Source organism: Brassica napus, chromosome C8, assembly GCF_020379485.1.
Source record: "Brassica napus cultivar Da-Ae chromosome C8, Da-Ae, whole genome shotgun sequence".
NCBI lineage: Eukaryota > Viridiplantae > Streptophyta > Magnoliopsida > Brassicales > Brassicaceae > Brassica > Brassica napus.
The window spans coordinates 19315695-19336107 of NC_063451.1; the positions used below are offsets into that span (position 1 = coordinate 19315695).

The 20413-nt window shown below is 40.0% G+C and overlaps 1 pseudogene; it reads left to right on the forward strand.

The window, feature by feature from the left end:
• The first annotated feature begins 8678 nt into the window (after positions 1-8678).
• On the forward strand, positions 8679-10140 carry LOC106373588 (annotated as a pseudogene).
• Positions 10141-20413: the final 10273 nt, after the last annotated feature.

Here is a 20413-nt window from a genome sequence, read left to right on the forward strand (position 1 = left end):
TGATGATGATTACGTCCTAGGTATTTTCTATGATGGAGTAGACTGGGAATACCAAAGTACTCTAAACTCTTCGAGCAATGGGGACTTCATGACTCAGACCACTGATGGAGCGTTTAAGCTGATTGAGAACATGGCAGTTAGCTCAGCCAATATGAATCAGGAGAGCAACCGCTCCAAGAAAGTCAACAGTATCAACAGCCAGAAGATATATGAGCCGACCGCCAAGATTGATCAGCTACTAAAAAACAACCAAGGGCAAATCTTCAGCATGGAGGAATCTACGGCTGGGCAGATTCAAAACACTCAAGAGGTTGCTCCCGAGGCTGAAAAGAAAGGAAATGATCAGCAAGGCTTCCCACAGAACTTTCAGGCTAAAATTTTCGCTTTCAGTTAGGCACAGAACCGGTTCGTGGGTCAGAATCAGAATCAGAATCAGCAGGAGCCGCAGAGCAACCAGCAAGCTGTTCCAACTGCCAGGAACGGTCAACCAGATGAGCTGAAAGGTCTAGGTGTGGTGTTGCAACAGTTGTTGCAGGGTCAGCAGGTTCAGGTCAAGGCTCTGAATCAGGTTAGTGCAGACATCAACACCAGGATAGAAAACATGTTCACCGAGCTGAGTACAAAATATGATACTGTGAGCAATCACATAAAGAGGATGGATGTTCAGCTTGCTCAAACAACTGAGAGTGTCAAGAGGCAGCAAATGATGATACCTGAAAAAACAGATCAGAATCCTAGGACTGAGCACTGTAATGCAATAGAGCTGACAGATGAGGAATCTGAGGGAAAAGAAACGGAGCAGATGTTAGATGAGCTCTGAAGCAACTGCTCCTAGCGAACCTGCTGAGACTCCACCAATTCGAGTCTATGTTCCTAAGGTTCCCTATCCTATTCCACCTAGACATCTGATGGATCCCATTAGTGCAGAGCAGCTGGCTGGGTTTAGGAAGATGGTGAGAAGGCTTCCTTAAAAGATCTCATTTGAACATGCTTGGGAGATTCGGCCATTGCATATGTTCTTCAAAAATTGCAGAGAGACTCAAGAGGAAATTAAGGGTCTCTTTACGGAAGCGTTGACACCATCAGTGAAGGTATTGCCTAAGGTTGATGACCCTGGAAAGTTTTATTTTCCATGTTCCATTTGCTGGAGTGGAATTCAAGGAAGCTCTTAGTGACTCCGGATCTAGTGTAAATCTAGTCTCAAAGGCAATTGTGGACGAGCTAGGCATTGTTGATGTTGAGCCTTCTCTGGTGATTCTGGATTTTGGAAACTCTTCCACGGCAGTCCCTTATGGTACAATTCGCAATCTTCATGTCCAAGTAGGGGACTGTATGCTCCATACCGAATTTCAAGTTGTTGAGATGAGCAAGGATCATGAGATGCCTTTGATCTTTGGAAGGTCATTTATTGCTACAGTGGGAGCAATCATCGACCTGCCTAATAAGAGAGTCTATTTCTCCAACATCAACAAGGGGTTGTTGAGCAGAGTCTTGAAGCTGAACATGTCTAATTGTGGAGATTGTTTTGGAACAAGCCCTCATGCTCAACCCGACTGATCCCTGTCACCAAGTCAAGCTAGTCACTTAAACCAAGCTTTTGGTGGGAGCCAACCCACCGGTAAGTGTAAATATAACTTGGTTTTGTTTCTGTTTTGCTTTATTTTCTGTTTTAGTTATTGAGTCTCAGGTCAAAAAGCAGAAAATCCGAGATACTTCGCAAATTCTGGGTTGAAGAAACGAAGCACCCTGCTTTCTGAAAAGAGCGACCGCTCCAGGCGATGGAGCACCCATGGTTTTTCAGAGCAACCGCTCCACTCAGTAAGCAACTTGATAAAAAAAATATATATTTTCTATTCTTGTTTGTACCTTCTCTCTGATTTAATTTCACACCATGGACGGTGTGAAGTAAGTCTGAGGGAGGGTTTTCATCGTTTACTAACGTGTTTACTTCTTTTGTTTTGAGTCGGTGAGTCAGTTTTTAGGAGTCAGTCAAAACTTTGTGGGAATTAGAATCTTATTTTGTATTGAATACTAACCTCCTAGTGCTTTAGTTATCTTATACAGTGACCTTAGCAGTGACCTTAGCAGTGACGAAAGAGACACATGTGGACCTGGAGCACCCTGACATTATCTCATTTGAACCTGATCTTGACTGCAATTCTTCTTGTTATGGGCATTAGATCAGGGAAATGAGAACACACGCAGGACTTCTTATCATTTTATCTATCTTGCTGATCCTGAGTGGCTAGCTCATTTTTAGCTAGTTTCCACCCTGTACCTTAGCCTTTTTTCCACCTTCATGCATTTGTTTTTCAGTGTTATATGTGCAGATATGTGCAAAAAGGTTGGAGAGGAAAGGATCGACGCAGCCTCTTACTCATTACTACTGCAGAAATTCAGTCAGAAAGGAGAACAAGCAGATTAAGGGAGCAATCGCTCCATCACCACATCTAGTCCAAAAAAACAAGAATAAGGTGATGGAGAAGCAGAAGAAATCAAAGAAACATGAGCCACTGGGAAGGTCGAGCAAAAGAGTGGGTACCAAGTTAAAATACCGGAGAGCAGGCAGATGATCTGAGCAGCCAGATGGCTGATCCAAAGCAGAGCAGTCGTTCCAGAAAAAAGCAAAAACGAATAGAGGTTGTGGACGTCAATGGATCTATCATCTCTTGCCATTTTTGTGCGATATACTGCATCCTCGAAATGGTAGCCCCTAAACACTCTTAACTCTACCATTAAATAGCATGTTCCACACCTAGACCGTCTACCCTGAATAATGTATGTGATAAGAAGCTCACGCTTCTCTTGATTGAATGTAGTCTGGAAAGTGTAGCTTTGCAGGTTTGAGATATAGAGCATTACATCCCTAATCAGCGAATGTAGATATTAAGGTGTCTTATGAACAGATCAGGTCAGTTCTTAATGTTTATCATCGTATCTCAGTCCAAGCGAGAGTTTAGATATTGAGATCGATGGATAAAAGGAGAAGCACCACGACAATGGGCTGATCTTCCTTTGCTGCCCGAGTTCTAGACTCGAACTGAAAGAACATGAATAGTTGTTTGGCTCGCATCCTTGTAACCCGTCCAATCACTCTAGACTAGCTCGCTTATCATCTTTGAAAAACCCTTTTGTTTAATTGTTACTTGCTTTCTAAGCTTCAATCAACTTTAAAAATCATTCATTATTTTAGCTTAATATTGATCCCATAGAAATAAGGTGTAACCGTAGGTCTCTATGGATTCGATCCTAAAGTGCTACATCGACATACCATTCGATTGTGGTAGTGTGCACATTAGGTTAATTGGTGTGCGTATACACGTAATATCATCATTTCTCACATGTTCTTTCTTCTCAGTCCTTCCTCTAACATAATATCCTTCACCATTATCATGTGAAGCCGTAGAGGTCTTGAGATCCTGATCTTTAGACCTTTCTGCACTTGTCACCTCTTCCAACGACAATGTATTTTTGCCATACTTAAGCGTTTCCTTGAGAGAGTTGAACCGTGAAGGAAGTGAATTCAGGAGAAGAAATGCTTGTACCTCCTCTGACACAGTTACATTCACGCTTGACAGGTAAGAGACAATCTTCAAGAAGTCATCGTATTCTCATCGATACTCCGAGTATCGACCATCTTGAAGGTGTAGAATTTGTGCTGCAAGTGAATTCTATTCGGTAGAGTATTTGAAAGATATAACCTCTCCAGTGTAGACCATGTAGAAGCAGCTGACGTACACAACTCGATCTTCCTTAACACATAATCACCAACATTGAGAATGATCAGATTCATCGCCTTCTCTGATCTTCCAAGCCTTTCGGTTTCCTCTTTCACCAACCGCTCCATTTAAACATCTTCGCCTTCATCCTTCTGAATCGCTGATACATAAGGTGACGTAGACTCTTCTAACACATCCTTTAGACCAAGGACAGACAGATGCGCTAGCATCCTCTTCTTCCACAATGAGAAGTCTCTCTTCCCATCAAACCGCTCCACCTCAAATCTTGCATTTGCCATTGACAACCACCAACCTGGCTTTGATACCACTTTGTTGAAACCACAATGGCAAGAACAGTTTGACCTTAAACTAGAATCAAACACACAAACTCGCTGACACACTCTCCGACGAACTCGACGACGTAAGTTAGTATGTATGAGTTTGCAGAATTATGGAGAACAGAAGAAGAACACAGAAAAGATGGAAGATGGACACAAGTAATTGCTTACCCAGAGTTCACCTAGAATGGCTACGTCTCTGGTGCCTGGCAAGAGGCAATCCACTATAATCTTAAGAGAAAAGATATATAACCTCTCTCTCTCTCTCTCTCTCTCTCTCTCTCTCTCTCTCTCTCTCACAAGCTTACAATAGGCTTTACTTGGACCAAGAGATAAGAGTACACACGAGATCCCTTTATAGAGGAAGAGTCTATTACATTAACCTAGTTGGATTAGGGCATTCACCCCTTTCCATAAACCTATTAGGAAATATTCCAAAACACTTGTCAACTTCCATAACTCCATGAAAGTAATATTTCCAGGATCCTATCAACTTACATATCCATAAAAGTGATATTTCCCTTGCCTAATATGACGTCCTTGTCTTGTTTGATTTCCATCACCAAATCCTGACGAAGTCCTTGACAGATTCCTTGACGTAGTCTCTCACGTAGTCCCGAATCCCAACAGTTCAGCCGGAGCTTCAGCGAGACGGTGAGAGTCAGAGGCAACAGGAGTCAGTTTTGAGGATGATGGCTCCATTTTATCTCCGTTCTACGATATCTCCTCAGGTTTTTTAGGGGTATAGGCGCGTGACATCTCGAGGGCCTCTCTCTCATCTGGTTAGTTGTGTTTATGTATCTCGAGGATTTGATTTTTTTGATGTGGAATGGTGTTTAAAGGTTCCTTTCACTTGGTGTTTTGTGAGGGTTGTGGGTGTACTTTGTTTCAAGAGTGATGGCGGTTTCTCAGGGTCTGATTGTCGTGTGGTGGTTGGATTTTCGGGGTTTGGCGTATGCAACTCTTGTGTGGTGTGAGAAGCTTTGTCATCTGTGGCTTGGTCTTCTCTCTCTCTCTCGAGAATGCTCTCTCTTAGTAGGTCCTCTCATGGTATGGTGCAAGTTTTTCATGCCATATCGCGAGTGGTGTCTTTTTCAGTTCCTCTGTCTCGGTTCTTCTCTGTGTCTACACTAGGGTGCAGCTGCGCAGAGCTCGGACGGTCGCATTAGGTACTCTAATGCAGACCAAGGCGTCAGTATGTGCCCTTGATTGGGTCTGTCAGAGTTGCAAGGTGAGGATACCTAGGTAGAGATGTGCTATCCCAGTGCTAAGGCGTCTATTTTGTTCCCCTTGGCAAGCTTATCTCCTTCTTCTTTTGCGGGGACTTAAGCCTTTGTTTCTATATTTGCATCGTTGGTCCTCTACCGGTCCTTCGCAGTTTCATTCCCTCCCTAGTCCCGGCGGTTTAGCGAGATTCCAGTGGCTTCCCTCTAGGTTTAATATTTCTCCCTTGATGTTACTCCAGTGATGTCACGGGAACGCCGACATTCAAGGCAATAAGGTAAATCTCACATTTCCCGTGGTTTCCATCAATGATTGAGATCGGAGACTGATATTCAAAAGATTTCTGAACGGTCTAGCGAAACGCGTCGGTTTAGCAAGGGAGCGAAGCTAGTCATGTGATGGTTGAATTAGAAATTTTTTGTTGATTAAGACTTTTAGTTGATGCTGTAATTCTCATTATCAGGTTATTTATAAATCGTAAATATTAAAAAAACTATTTGAAGTGTTCAGACTAGTAATTTCATATAATCGTTCGATGCCAGAACTACGTTAGGTGATAGTTATCTGGTTATAGCCTTAAGACAAAATTTGGCTGCAAGTTGTATTAATATATGATATGGATCTTATAACAAATCTATCATCAAATTTATCAATAAAAAACAAATATATCATCAATCAAAATAATATTTGAATTTGGATGAATCCATCACTAAATCCTTCCACCAATCTACAAAAAAAATTGGATGTGATTGTTCAACCTCATTATAATAAAATGGTACGTTTCTAACCATTACGCTGAAATGTGTAAAGAATTACATTATACATATATACTAGGTAATAATCCGCGTCTTGCGCGGGATGTGATTATTAATTTTGTTATTTTTTAATACGGAGACATTAAATCTGTTTAATCTGGATATCGATCTTGCTTTAGGTTGTTTTTTTTTAATCTCTTAAAATATAGCTATAATTCTAAATCAATATTTATTTTGGTTTGTTCGGTTCAAGTTGTTGATGTTTTTGGTTTTTTGGTAATAACCAAAAATTATTATTATTTGTTTGATTTCAAGTTTTATGAATTTTAGATAGTCCTGATGTCGAACCAATGGTTTCATATTATAATTTCTAAACATATAATAGTTAAAGAAAAGGAAAATAAAATTATTAAGAAAAATCATTTCACTACAATTTGGTTAATAGTGAAACAAGCATTAAAAATGAATATTTCAACTTCTAAGAGAATTAGATACTTCAATTGTGGTGAATATTTAGTTATATAGGTGTTCACGTCACTGTCCACATGTATGTGTATGTAAATTATATAAAGATATTGTTAATCAATATTAAATGACATTTATCCAAAATAACACATGAAAGATAAAAAAATTAAAATAAAATTAATTAAAAATAAAATAAGCTTAAACATTAGTGAATTTTCTTTCATATAAAGAAAATCAAATTGTATCGGTAAATAGGGGTGGGCATGGATCGAATATCCGGGTATTTGGAAGTATTAGTGTCGATTCGATTCGTAGCCACCCAGATATTCGGTATCTCAGATATCTGGAAAACTTTAGAATTTTCATGGATATCGATTTGATCCGTAATAAAATAAAAAAAATAAAATAAATGCAAAATTTAAAAATAATAGAAAATAATAATATTTCATTACAAAAATAAATTATTGTTTCACTTTTTAAATTCTAATACCTAATATAAAAAATTTAATACACAAAAATATTGTAAAATTTATATAAACTATAATATATGTATAACTTATGCATATATAATTCTGTAAATATATGTATATATATATATGCATATAACGGATTGAATCGGATTTCCGTTTCAAAAAATATTAGTATTTGTGATTTTATTCGTTTTTACAGATATTGTATTTTAGTATTTGATTTGCTTCATAGGGTTACAAATATCCGGATTTTTCGGTTCGAATCAAAGCGGATAATGAATCGAATAAAAAAATTACGAATATTTTGCCCATCCTATCCGTAAATAATAAAAAAAATATATATATATATAATTGGATTTTCGATTCGTTAACCGTTTTGATTCGAATCGAAAAATCTGGATAGTGTGAGTTTTATAGGAACGTTACATGTGAGTTTTATATTTGAAAACAAAACATAAAGTACATAATGTGAACACATTTATGTATAATTTGGCTGGGACTCTACACATGACACATCAGCATGATCATTTTCAAATCGTTGCGAGGATGCCACGTGTCTATTATAGTGTGAACGCATTTATTAAAATGTTTATCTTTTAATATATAAGGGATACGAAACTTTGCTAGATTGTTACATATATTCCATGTTATATAGGACGGTAGGACTAGTTGCGAAATTAGATGTTATTTGGCGTATTATGTACATATATATGTGTGTCAGTACGTGAATCACGTACACTACTGCAACGTGATAATGATGATAACCTTGTACTGTGATATAAGAATAACGACTCTTGAGATCACGATTGAGACATCATTAAAATCATTTGAAGAATAAAGAATGACTTCACCATCAAATCCATCTTCTTGGCCATGAGTTTGGTTTGATAATTGACTCTTGACATCGTAATATTCCAATTTCATGCATGACGATAAGGCTAAAACGGAACCGCATATTGTTTGCCTTTAGGTTACAAGTGGCCATAATATTCTATTAACTCTTTATATAACCGGCGATGACGAGTTTTAACAAATATTGAAGAAGCCAAGGCTGAAAACCATTTTTTGACTGATGTACCTGAAAACTTTATATGGCGTATCTTAAAGTTAAGAAGTTAAAACTATGTCAAAGGAGTGAAAGCCAACGATCAGCTTATGCTTTTAGATCGGATTTTCAACATAACCTTTTATAAAACTGGTGATAAAAATTCAGAATGAATGGAAATATTAAAATGTTTTTATCCATCTTTTGATTACAAATAACTGTTACAAATATAATTACAATAATTAAATTAAAATCAAAATCACAAAAATTGATTAATTAGATTTTTTTCGCTTTTTAACAGAACATATAATTATATTAGTAATTAAATTTTGTATCAAACTTTAAAATATTGTGAGCGATCTTTAAATATTTTAGTTTTTTTTTGGGCCGTCCGCTCAAGAATATAACAGATTATGCAACGTTATAAAAAAAAAAAAAGTAATGCGATATTGCAGTTTTTTTACGGTTCAATAAAGGTGAAAGACCGTGCTATATAAACATTTTACAAGATTCGTCCGTATCATAAATTCTTCACAGCTAAGATTTTGTTATATCGATCCTTTTTCCTCTTTTTTTTTTTTTTTTTTTTTTTACAAAATGATTATGTTAGATAGTTAACCAGATCGTAAAACTATGTCCACAAGATGATAGAACCAAGAATTTGAACAATTAGACTCTTCATTTTCATTTGTCTACGTGAGTACGTGCATTCGTGAAGAAGCTATATATAGGAACATTTATAGTTGATCTTTTAACACATACAAACTCAAAGTCATTCCTTATCGTTTTTTGAGTAACATCATTTCCCCTAAGTTAAATTGTTTACATATCCTAAGAAGCAGTCTTTCAACATACATACTATTATCACGGAGGGAAAAGCTACAAAATATGGTCTCCGAAAAACCTGTTGTGATCTTCAGTAAGAACTCGTGCTGCATGTCTCACTCAATCAAGACTCTTTTCGTCGACTTTGGCGTGAACCCAACGATCTATGAGTTAGACGAGATCAACAGAGGAAAGGAGATAGAACAAGCACTGGCTCAACTAGGCTAGCTGCAGCCCGACCGTGCCGGTGGTATTCATAGGAGGGCAGCTTGTTGGTGGAGCCAATCAAGTCATGAGTCTTCATCTCAATCGCTCTCTCGTCCCAATGCTTAAGCGTGTTGGAGTGTTATGGGTTTGATTATAAACACACACAAAAATCCCATCTAGTCACGTAGTAGCGTAAGTTCGCACCTTGCTAACTACTCCAATGTTTTGCAAGAAAAAGATGAAACTAAAGAAAACAAGGTCTGTTTCAAAAAAAAAAAAAACAAGGTCATCTATACATATATTGTATTTCTAAGAAAGATTATCTAAGTTTTGAAGAGAAATACTATGAGAGTGTACCTATCTTACAATACTAAAAGTTCTAAAACTAGAGCAGGGAGAGTGTTCATGTCAGCCACTAAAATTTCTTTTGGGCCATCATGTGTACCCAAAACCCAAATCCTCCAAAACCACGTATCTGCTTCGTCTTCCTCCGAATCACTCCACTGCTACACATCTTTTCACATCCCATCAACTCGCCAGCTTATATATTCATATGCTTCCTTGATTCTTTCTTTCTCCAAATCACGCAAACGAAAAAATCAAAGCAAACTATGTGATACAAAATCGCGAAATCAACCGGCAAGGTTCCTACGTCTCTGTTTTACGATGACTTTGTTCCCTGTTTAGGACAGTCGAAGCTACTGTTTCAGCTAATCCTCTTCTGGGAAGCGAAGAACACAACGAAAGGGTAATTCCTAATTGGTCTCTAGCTTCTTCTCATAGAACTAACGTTGTAGATGATGTTGAAGCATCTGAATAAGCTAACACTGTCAAAGAATTACCTACTACTCTACTCAATGTTGTACCCGAAGCTCTTTATTCGTCTTCACAAGCCATTTTAGATGGACTTCTCTTGAAATAACAATAAAAAAGCTTTTCCGAATGCCCAACCACTTGAGAAACGTCAATTGATCCTCATGTTCATGTTATTCATTGGTGTGCCTGAAGCTGTTTATTAGTCTCGATTGTATTTTTAATGACCTTTGATCGATGTATTACATACGTGAGTGGCATTCTCTTTCTTGATGTTTTCCCCCATGACTCTACATAACTGAGCAGGATGAAGGAGCTCTTAAATATCTCAACGATATCAAGTTGAATAGTGTGACACTAATAGTGTCGCAGTATCAAAAGAGTTCAAGCTTCACTTTTTCTTTGCTCAGAACCCTTACTTGAAGAACACTGTGGTGAATAAGACAAATCACATGATTGAAGATGAGTCAATCCTCGAGAAGGCCATTGGGTGATCTTGCTTTTATCATGTATTTGCCATTTTTTCTGTAAGAATAATGATTTACTGATCGTTAACTATTCTATAGGACGGAGATTGAGTGGTTTCCTATAGAATGTTTGGATCAGAAGGTCCTAAAATTAAGCCTCAGAAGGGATCCAAAGTAACAAACTCACAAATCCCATCTCTAAGACTGAGGAGAGGGGGAGTTTCTTCAAATATTTCAGTCCACCTCAAGTTCCTGATGACGAGTAGGATCTTGATGTAGACATGGTATGGCCTTCCCCAAGAGCAGTTTTACCAAGGGCAAATGGAGCACGACTATGATATCGGGTTTGTACCTTTGTTTGTTATCTTTAGTTCTCTTTGCATGTTACTTTAGTTTCAGGATCTGAGTATGTGCACTGTTTATCACGTATATCAACATTCAATAAAAAATTGTCTTGCATGATGTCTCATGGTTCATAGGTGAGGCTGTTGCCACAAACGACCTTGAGATGGATGAAGTACAATGATAATAATGAGGGCGATATCAATATGTTAAGGAAAATAAAGCAAAGACACCCCAAAGAAAGAAGGGGAAAGAAAAGCGAAAGTATCATAGCTTTTGCCTCTGTCATTTGCTCTTTAAGAGACGAAATGCACTAAAAATAAACTAATAAATTGCTTTTCCTTTTCTAAGAATTATGCAGCTCGAAAGTCAAGAAACGGGTTGTGATCGTTCTCATAGAACGGTTTTAACCACTAAAGGAGTAAAGTGAATTTTGCGTGGAAAGATAATTACCATACCAACCACTGCATTGGGGTCTCTCTGTTCTAATAAACAGAATTAGGTACATAAATTTGGATGAACGCACAGGACTAGAATCAAAGATATTAACGTACACGAACATAGCACTGTGTGACTGAGGTATGAATGTTGTTTTTCAAGTTCCTCGAAATCATATATTGGGTTGATCTGACTAAAAAGAATGATGAATGATGAAAGACTGCAATAATTCCTGAATATTGATTATGAAGTGGCATTCACATAATTACTATAGTTTTATAGTTTTGTATCAACAATCAATGCCAAAGGTAATGTTTCAAAACTCGAGGAAAAGCGTAAACCGTTAGATGTTATTTTTACTGACAATCGTTAGATGTTTTACAACCAAAAAGGAAAAAATAAAAGCCAGTAGCAAAGAAGAGGAAGAACGTTTATTTAACAAGTGACGATGAGGACGTTGCCAAGAAAGAATAGCATAGGTTCCTCACTTGGTTGATCAAAAAAAAAAGGTTCCTCACTTAGTAAGCAAGAGTGAGGGATCTTATTTTCCGGCAAAGGAGCTTAACTTATCACCAAAGAAAAAAAAAGAGAGCCAGGTTTTTGAGAGAAGGTCGTGTTTCTTAATTTGCAGTCATGGCCGTTATTTGGTTTGGTTTTGTTTCTGTCCTATTTTTCATTTGTATTGTGTTCTCATGAACTATGCCCCGGTTTGGAGGACAGTTCTCTTTTGTAGTTTTGGTGATATTTCGACTCAACTTATTCTCTATCATAAAATGGTTTGATTTAGTATAAAAACTAACATAATTAAATAATTTATCAAAAACAACAATGTTAATCAATTTCATTTACCTTATTTCTGCCGAGATTTCATCAACGCCATTTAACAATCTTTCTAGATATTTTTTTATTTCTTCGGTCACTTATAAAACATTTTCAAAATGTATGTTAAACCAAGATTGTGTAGCTGTAAACTTAGTTAGACCTACGGACTTAATTTAACAATTCAGATAAACTAAGTAAGAAGCCGATTAATATGTAGGTTTGTACTTCCTTTTGAAGACAGAAGACCTATAAACGTGAACTCAAAATTCTAAAATAACAATTTTTAAATAATTTGTAAATTTAATTATTTTACATTAAAAATAATCAAAATGAAATAAAATTTTGAACATTACTAAAGGTTAATAACTTTCAGTCCATTGTTTTGACCATATTATATACAATTTCTAGTGAAATAGACAAAACAATTATGAATTTTAACCATTCTAAATGCATTGAAAAGAACAACGAATAAATAAAATAACTTTAGATTTTCCTGCTACTTGGTATTTTATGATAGAATATAAAGTACATTTACAAATATAAATTTAAAGTTATAAATTTAACTAAGATTAGTAAAAACGCGGACGTAGCCCGGAAAAGGCTCTAGTTTTTATAACTTGAGAGTATCGCAATTAATAAAGTCAGCTTGAGCTGAATTTATCCTTCTCTTCTTTTCTGTACGAAACATTTCTTTAATAGAAGAAAACTGATAAAACGTGCTCAACATAAACGAAAACAATGGGAAGCAAATTCATCTTAATTAGCATCCAACCTTATGTTAGAGAGAAGATCCCACACTGAAAATATGCAAAGGGATTTGCGTAATAATATATAAGAGATTTAGGCCATTCCATTTACCACCAAATTGGTTTTAAGTTTGTCCCAATCTGTCATGCCACAAAATTTTGTCTTCTACAGCCGTAACTCTAAGACCTCGTCCCACTGTCACACCCCGATAAATATGGATATCGTCCTGGTCCTCGTAAAACAGTCCTGCAATATACACAAAATGTCAGTGAACACAGCCAGACATCATGTTTGTTTGAGCAACTTAGCACTGACGCAACTTAGCAGTAGCAATAGTGTAGTGGCAATAGTGTACAGCTCAAGTTCCTTACATATTTTTAATGTGAGATCTTTTCTCCAAACATTTTATCTTAATATATATGGTTACTTACATAAATGATCAATATTTTTATCCGATAAACTTAAGGTCATAATTTAACCCTTAACGTAAGCAAGTGCCGTACATTAAAACATGAGCCATAGTCAATAATATGATGAACCTTCACTCAGTATTCCAACAAGAACAAATTTAATCTGAAGTACGATTGGAGAGTAATAAGACCCCTGTTATAAAAATTTTCTTCCCATGAACATTCTCCTTTCTCGAATTTCATCTATCACTATTATATTCTAAGCTCATTTTTTAGAGTTGTTTTCAAATTGTGAAGTCTCCGTTGTAATAAGAAGAGATAACTCTGTAACCATTAGAAGAAACATTCGGGAGCCTAGTTGCTAGTTCCTAGACTAGATCGATCTCCTGACCTAGGCGGGACATCGACATTAAGTCATTGGCATAACATAACTGATTTTTTTTTTGTCATCTGTAAATTTCTCTTAAACACCCAAAGATCAAGAGTTCATTACAACACATCAACCATCTTATGCTAAGATGAGTTGATCACACAAAACATAAGACTACCATAAGCCTTTAAAACACTAAGCCAGACATGAACTGGAGCCATAAGCCGGACATTCCCGGAGACATTAAAACAGACCTAAACATAGACTTAAAATATATTAACTTCTCTTGACATCACATTGAAGTAGCATTATCAATTCACCAAAGCATATAGGCGAGCATGACTATCATCAACACCACTCAAGGCAGCCGGAAATAGGCAACAAGACTGGGTGAGCGACTTCAAACAATAAGGACCAACAAAATAGGACCAATCCGAAGCTTGACTGAAACCACAAGAAGAACTTTGAACCCTGGGAATAGGGATGGCAATCAAGGACCTGGACCGCGGGCCTGGCCCGTAAAAGCTTGCTGCGTGGCGGGATTGGACCTCCATTTGGTAAGCCCGTAAAATTGCGGGCCTCGCAGGACGGGTTCAAAACGGGACGGGTCGAAAGCGGGACGGGTCGAAAGCGGGACGGGTCGAAAGCGGGACGGGTTCAAAGCGGGACAGGTTGAAAGCGGGACGGTCGAAAGGGGATGGGCTACAGGTTAACCTGTGGGATTTTGAAGACCCGCAACCCTAAGTCCCCATTTATGCTTTCACCTAAAACATGGAGAGAGAGAGAGAGATAGAGAGAGAGAGAGATAGAGAGAGAGAGATAGAGAGAGAGAGATAGAGAGAGAGAGAGAGATAGAGAGAGAGAGAGAGATAGAGAGAGAGATAGAGAGAGAGAGAGAAGGCAATTCGACGTTATGGTGGTTTCAGGGTCGATGGATCTTCCGGTCTCCCAAGCGCCTTTGATCTGCACCGGTGGAGCTTCTTCGAGTCATCATAAGAAATTTGAAAACTCACTTTCCATCGAAGAAGAAGATCTAGTTCCCGCAATGGATTCTTCATAGTTTTGCCTATATGTATTTGTTCACATTATCATACATTCTGGAGTTTTAGGTTTCAATATATCTTTAACTGACTTCTATTATTCTTATTTGCAGAAGATGAAGTTGATGGTGAAGAAGAGAAATCTCCATCTTTTTGTCGCTTGTTGGTGATAAAGATGAAGAACAAGAAGTGTGATTGGTGTTTTCTTTTTATTTATTTTTGGGATTAGCATCTTTGATTTGATGTTGGTTTTATTTAATTTTGGATTCAGAAAACTAAAGCATTTGTTATGAACTTATGAGTTATATTATTTGGATTCAGCAACTAAAGTATTGTTGTTTATTTATAAAATGTTTGGAGTCTAACAAAAGTAAATAAACTAGTGTTTTGATCCAACTAAAATCTTCAACTAACAAGTGTATTGCCTTATCCAGTTCAATCCTCGACTAAACTCACTTACTGATGTGTCATGAAACTGATAAAGCGTCATGAAACTGATAAAGCGTCCTGAATCATGTCTTGAAGCGTTCATGAGCCATATGTCCGTTTGTAATTCTATGTCCCGCTGGCCGATCCGCAAAGGCCTACATGTTTTGCAGTACGGGTTTGGTTAGCCATTTTGAGGACCGCAGCCCGCGCGGGCCTGACCCGCCGTGACCCGCTCGAAGACGAGCCCGCTGCGGTACGGGACGGGACGGGTACGGGACGGGATGGGATGGATCAACCTGTTTGACATTCCTACCTGGGAACAAAGAGAACCCCTTACCTGAACCAGAACCTTTCCAAAGGAGACCTAACTGCGTCGCATAAGACACTTCAACCACTGAAGAAGAGCCATCAATGAAGCTGGATGGAGCGACAGGAAACCGGATACACCAGAATGAGGAGAGTAAGGCTCTTAATCTGACAGAGCGGGGAGAGAAGACATGAAGAAGATACACCAAGGAGACACGTCAAAGACCGGAGTCACGCCTTGTGCCCTAACCCGTTGCTACCAGAGGCGAACAGAGAGGCATTCTGTAGCGACCGTGTTCCGAAGATCGATGTTAGGATGATCTGAGGATTGACTGCCCGGACTGTGAGAACGTACTGAATGGATTGGATGATGCTAGAAAGAGCTGATCAGAGTTGAGGGACTTTCCGTGGGTGGATGGGAGAACTTGGATCGGCGCCTGATTAGTAGCGACTAGAGCGGAACCATGTAACCGATTAAAGCTAGGAACGGATCTGTTTTTCAGCCAGACAAAGCTCCATCAGTCGGTCTTACGCTCGGGTTATTGGACAGGCCGTTCGGTTTGTGGAACTCAGGATGTTCAGACAACTCGATGAAAATCCAGGCAAAGCGGAATTTTCGGACAGCGATGGTCGGATCCGGACAAGTGTTGTTGGATTCGGACAAGATGGTTGAACTGGTCGGCTGGACAGCGACTGTCGGAAATCAGACAAAACGGTTAAGACTGTCGACTGAGCTGGAATGAGCTATTACAGTAGTAACGGTCCGATTCGGACAAGGTGGTTAGAGTTGTCGAATGGATCAGTCAGCTCTAGCTCGAGTTTCGCCTAAGTAAAACTGGCGGGAACAATTAAAGTCTGAAAAAGGGAAAACTCGCGCTGAAACGCCTTGGAGCGCGGGGTGGCGGTTACGGATTAAGAGCCGCGTGTAAAATAAGCGGGAACGGTTAACTTGGCAGTTTCTCGGGCCTAAACCGCCCAACTGCCCATTTTAATCGTCTCCTTTGTCTTATTTCGCCATTTTCGGTACGGAAACGGGAAGAAAGAACCAGAGAGAAACTCAGAGAGAGAAAAGTCCAATTAAGAGAGAGCTTTCGATATTTGGCTGGATTGATCAAGTCCGAGTCAAGAACGATCGTCTGTGGGGTGAATTCGACTGTCTGAACATTCGAGATCCGACGGAAACCGCTCAAGAGGTGTCAGAAGAGACCGAATCAAACAGAACAAACCGACTCTAAGACAAAGGTGAGTACGTGACCATGGCCTATCGTACTGAATCGTAGTCTTATTGATAGGAATGTTCTATGTACTGATTGCTTGTCTAATTCGAATTATCTGCTAAGTTCTGGCTTGGTCCGAACAGTCGGTTCCTTCCATCGACGCATCTGGATCAGATCATGCGCCTAGAGCCGTATTGGCCTGCTAGGGCTTGACTAAATCTGATGGCGCTTTGGCTTGGAACGATTGGGTCGGCTAAGTAACTGACTGATGATAAGCATGTCCATTTATTGACTGATTGACTCGATTGCTTTACTTGGCTGAGTGGGACGGAATGACTGCTCTCACTAAGCATACTGTTTGCTTATGCCTCCTTGTTTGGATGCAGATCAGGACCAGACCCGAAAGGGTAAAGACATAGCTTGAACGCGAGACAAAGGCAGGAAGGAAGGATGGTGGGTTTGGGTAGATATAGGACGAGATTAACATGTAATAGCCTATAGCGAACTGACTTGTTAACTCGAACCTCAGATTATCTATTCAAATTGTATTATGTTTTACTTGACTGTCTGACAAAGAACTAACACACTGAAATAATTGTAAGTAAGGAAAAATATGAAAACGGCCCAATTCTGATCGAGGAAGTCGAGCCAGACTCGTACTGATGTTACGAAAAAATGGGTCAGGTCCTTTCAAGTGGTATCAGATCGGAGTCGAGTTCTAGGACAATCTAAGTATGGTGGTTTATTGGGGCAAACCATCCTTCCAAGCCTGACGTCTCGCGGTAGATTCTGTGTTCCGAGTCCTGATCCCAAGTTAGTTTTGACTAACTTGGCTGTGATCTTGTTGCGGATGGCAAAAAGTAACCGTAACACAAGAAGGACTGTGAATGAGACCGCTGAGGGGTTTGCGAGCAACGTGGCCAGGAATGAAACTGGTACGGAAGAGGCTCGGAATGCTGCTCAGAATGCAGCAAATTTGAACAATGCTGCAGCGGCTGGTGCAGCTGCTGGAGCTGCTGCTGCTCCGGTTGGATTGGAAGCCATTTTGGCTATGTTGGCGCAAGTCTTGGCAAGATTGCCTGCTGCGGCGGCACCTCCGGTGGCTCCACCTGTTGCGGAGGAAGTGGAGAACGTGGTGCCTGATGGAATCCGTCTTACCTCAAGGTTATGGACCACATGCAGAAACTGGGAACAAAGTTCTTTTCGGGTGGTTCCAAACCAAAGGAAGCAGATCAATGGATTGACAAGATAGGGCGGAACTTTAAGTCGATCTGTTGTCCTCTTACTTACAAGAAGGACATTGCTGTCCACTACTTGGACGGTGATGCGCACATCTGGTGGCGAGGTGTAGCGGCTCGGATTGGTGCTGAGAATTGCACGTGGGCCAACTTTAAGACCGAATTCCGTGGGAAGTATTTTCCGCCAGAAGCATTTGACCAGCTCAAGGGAGCTTTTCTCAGACTGATACAGGGATCCATGACTGTAAGCGAGTATGAAGCGGAATTCAACAGCCTCAAGAAGTATGCTGGGCGTGAGGCTGAGTCGAAAATTTCCTTGGTCCGCAAATTCATGCGCGGACTCAGGGTTGATCTCCGAACTCGTTGTAAGATCCGCAACTATGATATTGTGGCCGAACTGGTGGAAAAGACCGCAGAACAGGAAGCTAGAATCAGTGAGGAAGCCAAGGTGTTTGGCACAGTGGCGCATGTCCATCCTAGTAAGCATGCGGGAAAGAATCAAAAGTCGGTGAAGGGTGGCTCTTCCAGCAAGCCTAATGCAACAGGTCGCAGTGCATGTTTGACTTGCGGGAAAATGCACTTTGGTGTTTGTCGTGCTGCTTCAGGAGCTTGCCACCATTGCAGAAGTATGGATCACAAGGTGCGTGATTGTCCTGAGGAAGACCTAAGGCCGAAGAGCCAAAACAAGGGTGTTGGGGAACGTGTGTGCTACAACTGCGGTGAAACGGGGCACTACAAGAATCAGTATCCGAAGGATGCGCAATCTGCTGGGAAGCGTCCGAGCGATGGGCCTCAGCCGGCTGCAAAGAGGCAGGCCATCATACCGCGGGTGTACACAATCGGTGATGAGTCAATGAACCCAAGCACGTCTCGTCCGATCACTGGTGAGTCATCCTATCTCTCACCTTTGCCTTAAGAATTTCTGTGTGAAATTGCTTTCCTGTAGAGTAGGTCCTTAGTGTTCCGGGTGAATATGTAGGGACCTTAGCATGGCTCAACCGTTGACAAAGTTGACCGGGAAAGATGTTCAGTTCGTGTGGACAGAAGGCTGTGATGTGAGTTTCAGCAAACTCAAGAAGATGTTGACGACTACTCCAGTATTGGCTCTTCCTATGGACAACGAGCCATACGTGGTGTACACAGATGCATCCATAGTGGGGCTTGGGTGCGTACTGATGCAGCAAGGCAAAGTGATCGCATATGCGTCTAGACAGCTAGGGAAACACGAAGGGAACTATCCAACACACAACTTAGAAATGGCTGTTGTCGTGTTTGCGCTGAAGATATGGCGGTCATATCTCTATGGTGCTAAGGTCCAAGTCTTCACGGACCATAAGAGCTTGAAGTATATCTTTACTCAACCAGAGCTGAACCTTAGACAGAGGCGTTGGATGGAACTGGTTGAGGATTACACTTGGATATTGCCTACCATCCGGGAAAGGCGAATCTGGTCGCGGATGCCTTGAGCCGGAAGAGAGTAGCTTCGGTTTTAGAGAAAGACATGGAGGAACTGGTTCACATGGTTGGAACCTTACGATTAGCTGCCTTGACTGACAAATTGGAACCGTTGGGTCTTGGTGCAGCGGATTAGGCGGATTTGTTGTCCCGAGTTCGCCTTGCACAGGAAAAGGATGAAGATCTGATCAAATCTTCCAAGAACGAGAAGACGGAGTATCAGACTTCAAACAATGAGACGATTCTGGTTAATGGCCGAGTGTGTGTTCCTAACGACAAAGGATTGCGGGATGAGATCCTAAAGGAGGCACATCAGTCAAAGTTTTCGATACATCCAGGAGCCAATAAGATGTACCGAGACTTGAAGAGATACTATCATTGGGTTGGAATGAAGCGTGATGTTGCAAAATGGGTAGCTGGGTGCCCAATCTGCCAAATGGTTAAGGCAGAAAATCAAGTTCCGAGTGGACTACTTCAGAGTTTACCCATCCCAGAATGGCCTTGGGATAAGATGACGATGGACTTCGTGACTGGCTTGCCAATCAGGAACGGCAAGGATGCTATCTGGGTGATAGTGCACAGATTGACCAAGTCCGCACACTCCTTGTCTATCAACAAAACAGACAATGCAGCGGTGCTAGCCAAGTTATACGTGGAATAGATCGTCAGACTTCATGGAGTTCCGGTAAGCATAGTGTCAGATCGAGACTCCAAGTTTTATTCGGCCTTCTGGAGAGCTATGCAGAAGTCGATGGCGACCAAGGTCCATATGAGTACAGCACATCATCCGCAAATGGATGGACAATCAGAGAGGACAATCCGAACACTTGAAGACTTACTGCGATCTTGTGTTCTGGATTGGGGAGACAAATGGGATCAGTGTGAGATTTTCAGAGCCCTGGCTATGTATGTGTATGAAAACGCCATTAAAGGCAAAGATAAGGTCTTGAACTAGTTGAATAAGAGGTCTGATGAAACTAGTATGAACTTGAATCAGAAACAAAGAGACTTTGAGAGATTAAGAGATTAGAGACTAAGAAAGGGGTAGATTAAGGGAATCTGATCAAGAACACACTTTTATAATTATGAAGGAGATGGGGAAACCCCCCAAACTCTCTTGAGAGTTTACAATCGCCACTTATGAGTTTATATATGCCTTTACAAGAGCAAATCATAAACCTAAATCTAATGGCTGATAATACTTGAAGTTTAAATGGATGGTTGAGATGGAGAGAGTTATGCTTATCTTTATCTTCATGATGGCTCTTCTT